The sequence below is a fragment of the Acomys minous genome, assembly GCF_964271855.1.
Source record: "Acomys minous genome assembly, chromosome: 2".
NCBI lineage: Eukaryota > Metazoa > Chordata > Mammalia > Rodentia > Muridae > Acomys > Acomys minous.
This window is the reverse complement of record NC_140484.1, coordinates 37,841,203-37,852,662: the sequence shown is the minus strand read 5'-3', so window position 1 is coordinate 37,852,662 and position 11,460 is coordinate 37,841,203. Positions and strand designations below refer to the sequence as shown.

Here is an 11,460-nt window from a genome sequence, read left to right as displayed (position 1 = left end):
AGGGGCTGGGCAGAGGGTGTGAACACAGCCTAAGACTGCAAATTGCTTTGAATGAAGTAGCTAGAGATGCTCTTGGGGAAATGGTTTCTACCACACATAGCAAATTAAATCCCAGATGTTCATGACTACAAAATCTCTACCAGATGTCCAGACTCGTGGTGGCTGGGGATGTTTATTGTGCACGTAAACTACTCAGCACCTGTTCCCTGGAGACCTCCCTTGCTCCTTTGATCTGCACCGGCATGCTCATCATGCAGGATGATGAAATATTTAGGCCTCGCTTCCTCATTAAAGGGGCTAGGAAGAATGTAAAACTGTTACTTTATTCTCAGGGCCAGGTGAATGACTATAGTGTGCCTCTTGGGACATTCTTGGAGATCTATTAACTATATTGCTTCAAAATCCGGGATCCATTTTTTTTTTTTTTGGAAGATAATTCAAAGTGGAAAAAAAAAGGTTTAAGACCATATAACCTAAACCTGAGGACAAATACTGGCATTTTGCATAGTTTTCTCATTTAAAAACAAAGTAACCCCCATAGCTACCTTGAACTTCACTTGTTGGACAGTCTCTTCCTGCAAAGCTTCTACTTATGTAAACCAAAGGATTGTTTTGCTTTTATTGTTATACACAGCACCTGAAGACTGCATCCTGCTAGAACACCCACGCCCTTTGCGTTCTAATCATAGATTACTACGAACAGGGCAGACACACCCTATCTGCCCTCTTGCCACCTAGGACTTGGGTCCCCTCTACTAGGTTGCACATTAACCAAGCCCCACCCCCATCTAATAAAGAGTGATGCCTGTAGTCTAGGTCACAAGTCCCCTGTTACCCACCTTCTGTCACATAGCATAGGTCACAGATTGACGAAGCCTGTTTCCTCGCATTCCAGAACCTCCTCTTCTCTTAGGCTGTGTCTGGCAGGACCTAAGCCCTTTCTTCAGAGCCACACTTTGCCATGCTGCCTGTCTGCCTGCCAGTGTTCATAAAAGTTTTCTGTGAAGGGCGATCCAATTCCTGTGGAGCTTGTTTCTTTTCTCTCTCTCCAAACTGACATGCCCCGTGTCCCCATCATTGCCCATCAGCAGGCAGAGCACATGCTGGGGGAGTTGGATGTTTAATTTAAGCAAATCACCTCTTTTGTGGTCTACGTCAGCATGAACAAACATCAGTGTGAGGCCTGCAGGTCAAGACCTATGCTAAAGATAAGTGTTGTGGCTAGTATCCCAGCAGCTGAGGACAGACAGAGGCAAGGGGCTTATCACAAGTTCCAGACCAGCCAGGGATCCATGGTGAGACCCTGTCTCAACAAACAAAAATGAACAAGCAAAAAAGGGCTTAGATCATCGCTACTTTGAATGTGTGCCTCCACTTCCTTGAGACCACAGCCACCAGTTACAACTACAAGTAACAGCCACTACCATCTCCAGAGGTTGTTGCTTAGACCGGATTTGGGCAAGAAGAGGGAAATAAAGTGGATTTCATTGAAGTTCCTTTTGTTATGAAACTGCACACACACATGTGTACAGACATGCACACATATGTTCAAAAACACCCATTCATACACATGGCAAAACATGCATATCCACACACATACACATAAACATATACACATGCAGGCACATACAAACACACATACCAACACATAGGTGCATGTACATACCTACACATGCATGCACATTCACAAATATAAACACACACAAATATATTAACATCCATGTTTTTTCTTTTTTTCTTTCATAATATTTTTGTTGATATTTTACATCTTGAACATTGATCAATTCCCAGTTCCCCTAGGTCCACATCCCCACCCTTGTGACTACCCAAAAAAGAGAAGAAAAAGAAGGAAGAAAAAGGAGGAGGAGAAAAGGAAGAAGGAAGAAAGAAAGAGGAAGACAGAAGGAAGAAGGAGGAGGAGGAGAAAAGAAGAAGAAGAAGAAGAAGAAGAAGAAGAAGAAGAAGAAGAAGAAGAAGAAGAAAAATAAGCCCAATATTTTTTTGCTCATATACTCACTGGAGCATGGTCAATTCCCAGTAGCCAGCCCCTTAGAGAAAACTGAGTCATTCCCTGCCCTCACCCACACCCAGGAGCTATCAGTTAGGGAGAGCTACACTTTAGCATCCTTATCAGAATTTTAAAAAAATTTATTTATTTATTACACAGTCAGTATTCTTCCTACATTATGCCTGCAGGTCAGAAGAGGCACCAAATCTCATTATAGATGGTTATGAGCCACCGTGTAGTTGCTGGGAATTGAACTCACCTCTGGAAGAGCAGACAGTGCTCTTAACTGCTGAGCCATCTCTCCAGCCCCCCCCCCACTGCACCCCCCTTATCTGAATTTTTAAGATTTCTTTTTCATGACTTTCTGTCTAGGCTGTTACTTTTTGGGGAGGTGGGGTGAGGGTAGGGTTGCCATATAGGCCTTCTATGTCCATGCTTCTCAACTGTGTCTGCAGTCATCAATACCATGGCAAAAGCACATCTGTGTTTTTTTTTAGATGTCAAGACAAACTATGTTTTTAATACATTTTTCCTTTTGAGGATTGGTTTATGATAAAATTAGTCTGAATTTTTTTTAATTAAAGGTGGATTTTTTTTTCCAGATGAGTTAAAGTGTATAGGAAAACTGAGCAGAAGGTTTAGAGTCCCTACTTGTTCCAAATCCCCAAACACAGAGCTGCTGGACTCCTCATCAACATCCTGCTCCAGGGCAGACCTACACGGGTGCATCATGGTTGCCCAAAGCTGTATGTACTTTTCCTTAGGCTCTGCTTTGGCCATATATGTCCTACAGATTTTGATGAATACAAAATGACACATAGCCATCATTATCATATTCTATAGAATAGTGCACTGTCTTACAGACACTCTGTGCTCTGCCAGCTCATCTCTCTCTTAGTTTCCTGTTTCTGCTTTTTTCCAGAACATCACAGAACTGGACAGGTGTGTATGCAGCCTTTTCAGCTCCACATTGCTTAGTGATATACACTCTGGCTTCTTCAGTCTTTTCAGGGCTGGGCTTCTTTTTATTTGAAGATAGTGAAAACAGAAGTTAGCTTGCAGGAGGACTGACTGTGTGGTGTCTGGTCACAGACTCCATGCTAACCCACCTTAGGTTTTAATAGTCTACCAACATGCTAGTTATTCTAATTCTGTTTTGTCATTGTGATATTCACATTTGTTTGATGTTCCTCTATTGCTTTTTATTTTAGTAAGTATCTAATGATTATTTTGGGTGGCTTGTTGTTAAAAGAGGAGGGGTTTTATTTATTTCCACTAACACACACACACACACACACACACACACACACACACACACACACACACACACACACACATCAAGTATCACAGGACTGCTTTTCTTTTTTTCTGCTAAGACTATTATTTTTCTATCTAATTCTGGCTTTCTGTTTCAGTAGAGGGCACTCTGACCCAGTCTAGAACCTAGTGGTTTTTTTCATTTGGCCAGTTGTGGAAAGCAGCTAGCATCTTTTAGTCCTTTAGAAAGCAGTGGTCATACAACATAAAACTCTGGCACCCCAGACTCAGGATGAGTTCTCCCTGTGTAATGCTGAAGCCCTATGTTTACTTTTTCCCCCTACAAGGGCTACTGTTCTCCACTGTAATTTTGTACATAGTCTTTCTGACTAGCCTAGGAGCTCTTCTGGCTTAGAGTCCCTCTTTCTCATTTAGAGTGTAGCACAGGGCTTGACGGAGACTATGTACTCAGGAAAGGTCTGCTGACTAGTTGGAAGCTGGGGAGGAGGTTGGATCTTACTTGCTGCAATGGACAAAAGAAAGTTTATATGTCTGTTCATGTTTCTGTAGAAGCCACCACTCTGTCATAGGTACTTACATCCATGCTGGGCATTGCTTTTTGCTAGATGGCAAAAATGGCATCTGCCTTAACTTCAGACCAGAAGAGAGCAGCCTGTCACTCGGCTATGTGGTATTGTGTTTGAAGCCCATAGCAGGCTAGATAGGACATGCTGTATAAGTGTGTAAAGGTGCAGGCACAGGTCCAAATAAAATCTAGCTAACTGACTTACACCTTTCCTAATCATAAAGCTCTTTCCTCCATCTCCAAATCTTGAAGTCCTCACTAATAGTCTATCACGAGCTAATATAGTACTTTAGTAGCTCAGCTAACAGGCCACAGTGAGTGACTGCTTTTTTTAGTCCCATTTTTCATTTTTTCTTTGTTTTTTGTTTTTTGTTTTGAATCCTCGAGTTAAGATCTGGCTATATATTTTAAGTTGGCCTTGAACTTGACATAAGCCCAGCTGGGCGTTGAACATTCATTCCTTCTGTCGTCACTTCTGAGTTGTAGGGATGCCACATGTTTATATCCATAGCTAATCTTGCACATCTTATCTTCTGGGATGTTTCTCCCTTTAGGAAAGTGCTTGTCATTCTTGAGTGGTTGTTACATGCGTCATTTCACCTAGCTTGTACAGCATTTCCCTAGGAGTTGTTTCCACCCCGCCATGCTGATAGGACACTGGAACTCTGAGATGTCAAAGATCTTAATTTTTATTACCCAACTAGCAAGTGATTAATGGTATTTTAGAATCAATTTGGCCAGGGGCCAGTCCTTGTTTTCACTATTATGTGACACTGCCAAAGGGCAGGATGCAGTAGTGCCATGAGATGGCTGCATTCTGCACAATGTGGGACAGTTAGAGCCCCTTTAATTTGCTTTGCTTGTAGGCTTTCAATGTTAATATGCTTTTCTTGATAATCTACCTATGGCAACCTGGTCATAAAGGAGAATCTATGAATCATAAATTCATATTGCAACAGTTTTAAGTTTTTAGAATTGATATATACATTACGGTAAGGTTCCAAAGTTTGTGTATGTGTATTGGGGGGGGGGTGGCAACTTGTTGACGTTTCACTATCGAATGAGAAAGACTGAACATGACTGTCATCTTTAGGAAGACATACTGGCAGGGTTGGTCCTTGACTTATGTCTGGGGCTTGGAATTTCAGGAGGGTTCCTGCTGGTAATAATGGCTTATGGAATGTTCTTCCAGACAGTATAGTTATGCTGAACGCTGTCTTTCCAGAAGTCTCAAATGTTGGTACCTGCTAGACAGAGGCTGCCCATATGACTGGCTCTCAGTGAAAACCTTGCCAATGGGTTTCTTTTTAATGTTCTTTTAAAGTCACTTCACTTTCTATTATGATAGGTATTCAAAGACTGTTTCAAGTTAAATTCAGTCAGCACTTTAGCCAGGTTCACTAGATCTTGTGACCATCACTGTGGTCACTCCATCTAAAGTGCACCAGTGGGTTAGCATGCTGCCAGTGGCTACAAGAGACAGAGGGACCACAACTCAGCAAGCACGAGGCTGCTGAGGGCAAGGCATCCTTTCCTCTGCACAGTTCCTAAAGGTTCCATGCACAGTTCTCCAAAAGATGAAAGCAGGAGGGAAAACGAAAGGGAAGTCAAAATTCAGCTGGAGGCAAAGGAAAATCCATTTCATTTGAACTTTGGCTTCTGGCTAAATAAACTCAGTGTTCTCCTATCTGGACATAGTCTTCTGTGATCTGGCATTTGGTGCTCAAGGACTGCCAGTTCAGGGCAGCCAAAAGCATGACAAATGACAGGTAAATGGGGGTGTGGTGGCTTCAGGAGATGAGCTGGCAGTTGGGAAGGTTCTGAGTACTGATGGTGAAGATGATATGCTATGGGTCTGAGATGGGAATACAGTGATAACTCTCTTCTATATACTGGTATATGACAGTTTTGACAGCTGGCATGTTGGTGGCATCTATCACGAGGGTAACTGCTGGCCCCTTCCAAATCTTCACTACCTCTTTGAATGCCTGATTGTAGCAGGCAGCCAGTGTAGCAATGGCCATCACCTGTGGAATAGCACAGAAGTTAAACACACTTTGGTTCCGGAGCCCTGACAGGTAGGTGATGACGTGGGGGACGTGTTGCAAGCCATTGGTTATGAGTTCGTTCAAGTTCTGCAGGGCCACATCTATGCTCTCTGGCTTAGCCAAGTCTTCGGGCTTCTTAACATACCTGCCCCACACTTCTTGAGGCCAAAACTCTCTTCCTTCTTGCTGGTCTTCCAGATAATCATGAACGATATTTGCTTTCTGCAGGAACAGACCCATCGAGTTGGCACCCTCTGTGTCTTCACCAACTAAGGGGTCTTCAAATTCTGAGGCCCCGAACAGATGAGAAAAGCCGATTCCCACCAGCCCAGCAACGTAGTGACAATGCTTTCTTGTCCCAGTCCTGTTCGGAGGTCACATGCTTGTCCACAAATTCTGCCATCTCACATCCCATTTTGTGGCAGATGTCAGCAATCACTTTGATATTTCTCAGCCAAATTTCTAAACTCTAGGGAGATCATGGGGAAGTCCTCTAGCACTTGGCGGTCCTTCTTGCTCTCCGTGAACCGCTACTCTGGCTCATAGAGGAAAGTATGAAAATTACGCAGCAGAGGGATCTTTTCCACACTGATAGTCATGTCATCCTCCACAGTGTCCAGATCCCGGAGAACCAGATAAAACACACACACACACACACACACACACACACACACACACACACACACACACACACATCACATGGCGCATTTCCCCATATAGGGCCTGGATAACAGCATCGCAGCTGCAAATGGTCTGATTCAGATACTTGTTGCAGGTCTTCAAGCTGCTGCTGAGCGAGTCCTGATCTATCTTGGGTATGAACTTCCGCTGGCCTCCCATGCAGAATTGCAGCAGGTCATAGAACTCCTCTGGGTGGCCTAGGCATTTCACAAACTATCCTGGTGACTGTCAGGCATGGGGTTCACCTGTTGGGATCTCCCATTCCCATGGGTGTCTAGATGCTGGAGACCTTCAGAAGAAGGAAGCGGGGTCAGCACCAATGTGCTTCTAACACTAGTTTTGTGAGAAGCCAACACTTGACATGTCACAATTCCTTGCTATAGGAATTAGCATCCTGTGTACATCACTGAGAGAAGAAGCTTGGAGACTTGTATCTACTTTATACAAGTTTGGCTCACTCACTTTTCTCTTTATTTTACTTTGTATTTTTTTTTGTTGTTATTTTGTTGTTATTGTTGTTGTTTTGTTTTTTGAGGCAGGGTTTCTCTATGTTATCTTGGCTGTCCTGGACTCACTTTGTAGACCAGGCTGGCCTCGAACTCACAGCGATCCTCCTAACTCTTCCCCACCCCCTTCGAGAGCTGGGACTAAAGGCATGTGCCACCATGCCCGGCTTACTTTTCATGTACAAAATTATAGCTGCTGGTATGACTGTTTTCTGGTATGACTGTATATTGAGCCCCATGAATTTTTCTAGTAAGGCACCGTACATGGGAGTGGTCTTATGAATTCCTTACATGGCTTGAATGTGGTTTATCATTTCAGAAACTCTTACTGGAGTTCAATGTCCATTTCCAAACATTACAAGGATGCAATTTAATCCCAATATAGTGTTTGGACATATGGACTTGGAAGGTGATTATGGCTAGATAAGATCATCAGCATGGAGCCCCAGTGCAGATTTGGATTATTGGTGGCTTTGGTAGAACTGCAAGGGGGAACAATGACAGATCTCTATCCTCAAAGTTCTTCCATTACCCCATGTGCTGTCCTGCACTACTGGGGAATCTACCAGCAAGGAGGTCATCACAAGATGTGGCTTCTCTTTTTTCTAATTAGTAAACTCCCACCCAAGTTCATACCAGCAATTTTAATAAAACTCAGTGGGTCATACATAAAAATAAACTCATGAAAATAAGGAGGGGCCATTTTTGGAAAGAAGAAGGTTTCAAGGAGGGTATGAGGGTGATAAAGGGTAAATTACTAAATAACTAATATGTATGAAATTGTCAGATAATACAATTATTAAAAATGAAATCTCTCCCCAACTTTTGACAATCACTCTGAATGTGTCTGACCCTGCATATGAGAGAAACTTCTCAATGTATAATAAACACTACTTACAGTTTATAACAACAACAACAACAACAACAACAGATGTGGCCTTTTGACCTTAGACCCAGACTGTAAGCTAGGGTAAACTTAAAACAAAACAAAACAAAACAAAATAAAAAAACTTAGCTGGTGTGTGGCAACAGAAAATGAACTAATGTGACCCCCAAGGTAAGTACACACCAGTTTAATCACATTGCAGATCTTGTGTAGAACATTTCTGTCATTCTATACAGTTGCTTTGTGTCCCAGTAAATCTTCTTACATGCAAAAGAGGTAACCATCCTTCTGAATTGTGTTGGCATACCCATATTTTTGAAGTTTGTTTATTTTGAAATTTGTTTTAGTTTCTGTTATTGAGTTTTTGAGGGTCTTAATGGGTAGCCCAGGTGAAACTCAAATACATCCTTTCCTTTCACCTCTGCCTTTTGAGTGCCGGGATCCTAGAAACTCACTGCCATATTTAGCTCAAAGTTCTTTTTAAAAAACCCATGGCCTTGTGGCTGTTAACAAGCATTTTCACTACAAATCATACCTCCAGTCCATAGGTTGTCATTCCCCACCCCACTTGAAAACTTCAGAACATTAGGGTAATAAAGCTATGAGCTCAGGTCTCATTTCTTTCTCTCCATATATTTTCAAGATTAATGCATAATATGGTATGTTGGAAATTGGTAAGTGTAGGTTTGGGCAATTATGAATTAAAGCTATGAAGAAGATTCTTATGCATAAACCTTTGAGAGGTTTCTCTAGAAAACTATTTAGAGGTCAAATTGTTGGATTGTAGATGCATGCCCACCATCCCACATATTTGTTTTGCCTTCTAATGACTATTGACATTGAGCATCTGTCCACATTTTTTTTTGGAGTATGTAGATACTTTCTTCTGGGAAGTGATTCATATTAGATTTTGAATTTTTTTATTTAAAAATCTCAAATTCTTGACTTAGTTTATCTCATACTCAAAATTTTTCCTAATTCTGATTCATCTTTTCTTTCATATTATGCACTGTGTAAACTTTTCATTAGTTTATTTTAAATTATTAAGTTGGCGTGGCATGGTAGCCCAGCACTGGTTGCACAGTCTTGATGACCTGAGTTCAATTCCTAAATTTCATGGTTAGGAAAGAATGGACTCTCTTTTAATATTTTTCTTTGCTTTGTACATTTAGTATTTTGATTATTATGTCATGGGAGGATTTTTTTTTTTCTGGTCTACTCTACTTGGTGTTCTGTAGGCCTCTTGTAAGTTTATAGGCATCTCTTTCTTTAAGTTGGAGAAATTTTCTTCTATGATTTTGTTGAAAATATTTTCTGGGCCTCAGAGTTGGCAATCTTTTCTTTCCTCAATTTCTATTATTCTTAGGCTTCATCTTTGCATGGTGCCCCTGATTTCTTTTTGTGTTGGAAATTTTTTAGATTTAACAGTTTCTTTGATGGTTGCATCAAATTCTTCCATTGAGTCTTTTATGCCAGAAATTCTTTCTTCCATCTCTTGTATTCTGTTGAAGATGCTCACCTCTGTAGTTCCTGTTTTCTTGTCTAAATTCTCTCTTTCCAGGATTTCCTCAGTTTGTGTTTTATTGTTTTCATTTTCATCTCCAGATCTTGAACTATTTTATTGATTTCCTTCACCTGCTTGTATTTCCCTAAATTTCTTCCAATGATTTATTCATTTCCCCTCTATAGGCCTCTGTCATGGCCTCTCTAAAAGCCTCAACCTGTTTGACTGTATCTTCTTGTATTTCTTTATGGATTTTATTTGTTTTCTCCATTACCATCTTCATAAGGATTCAAAGCCATTTTCTTGAGTTTCAGTTGAGTTAGTGTCCAGGTCTAATTGCTTTGGGATAATCGGGTTCTGGAGATGCCATATTGATTTGATGCTTGTGTTTTTATGCTGGCCTTAAGCCATCTGTCTGTCTCTGGCATTGTGTGGTAGTTTCTTGTGCCCTTCACTGGTCATTGGGAGCAGCTCATAGGTGAGTGGCTATAGGCTGATACCTGGAGCCTGCAGGGATCAGGGAACCCTTCTGTGGACCAGCTGGGTGGCCTGAGGTTAGAACCACCTGTGTTCCACACAGTGGTGATTCCTGTCGGCAGGGAGACTCAGTCCCTGGTGTTTTGTGACCTGCAGTTCAGTCTGAGACACCGAGTGCAGTGTGCTGTGCACCAGCATGTGGCTAGACACTAGAGACCTAGCCCATGCGTGTGTGGACCTGGGAACTCTCTGTGGATTAGCCAGGTGATCTGGGGTCAGATCTACATGTGTCTAACACCATGGGGTCGCCTTTGGGATAGGAGACACAGATACTGGTATTTTGTGGCCCACAGTTCAGTCTGAGACACTGAGGGCAGTGTGTTGTGCACTGGCATGTGGCTAGACACTGGAGACCACACAGACACCTGGAAGGACCCAGGGACTGTTTTGTGGATTAGCCAGGTGACCCAAGGCCAGATCCACCTGTGTTCCATACCATGTGTTTCCCTCTCATCTGAGGTGGAACCCACAGTTTGGTCCTTCAGTCACTGTGCAGTCACTGCTGTCCTGCTGATCAGACACAGTATGTGACTGGTGCCTCCATCTTGGATCTCCTTAATAATATTCTTTTAGTCACTAGAATTCCAGTTTTAGGATCACTCTTTTCATAAAGATCATTATAAAAAGTGTTTTTAGTTGGGTCTGCATGTGCCTTTTACCCACTTCAGACCTCCTATTTACATTACAGAGTAGCAAAACTAATAGTTTATGGAAGAAATTAGTATTCATGAAAAATTATTTTTAAAAGAATATTTTTTATCCTTTGATAATTTTATACATTAATACACTATATCTTGACCATGCTAAAATAAAAATCTATCATCTGAATACATTATACAGGGCAAGGCAAGCATCAGCTGGAAGCATATGGGTTCTCTTATTTTACAACATTTACTGACACTGCAGTTGCTAGGTAGCACCCAGCATTCTTATTGAGTGGACCTTAAGACCAATTAGATGGCTGTTGGTTGCCCCCAAGGTTCTACCCTTGAATGATATCTTGATATTGAACCCTTGGGAGATGACTTGCTATACTGGTTATTGTTGTAGTGCATAGTAGGGTAGAACTACTCATTGCATTTCTCCCTTGGCAGTTTGCATAATATCTTCTGATACTCAGAGAGAAGGCTTCCTGATCAGTTTCTGATGGATTCCTATGTCCAAAATGTGTAGTGTTGTCAGCACTAGGATCTTATCTTCAAGTTGTGGGAAGCAATCAGAAATAAGAACTACCCAGAAATACAACTCAAAGCTTTGGGATTTTTGTTAGATAGTTTATGGCTCTTAAGGGTAGCAGTATCACCTCAAATTGTTTAAAAAATATTATACGCACACACACACACATATGCTTATATAATGTACTTATTTTAAGTGAACAGAAAATAGTATTTCCCTATGACTTTCCTCAAAAGTCTTTAGCATTATTTATCCTTCTTTCCTCCCTCTC

At 41.6% G+C, this 11,460-nt stretch overlaps 1 pseudogene across 1 annotated transcript; it reads right to left on the bottom strand.

Annotated features, from left to right (window-relative positions):
- Positions 1-5,304: 5,304 nt before the first annotated feature.
- On the bottom strand, positions 5,305-6,513 carry LOC311579540 (squalene synthase-like; annotated as a pseudogene). Its single transcript has one exon. The product of its transcript is annotated as a squalene synthase-like (transcript).
- Between the last annotated feature and the right edge of the window lie 4,947 nt (positions 6,514-11,460).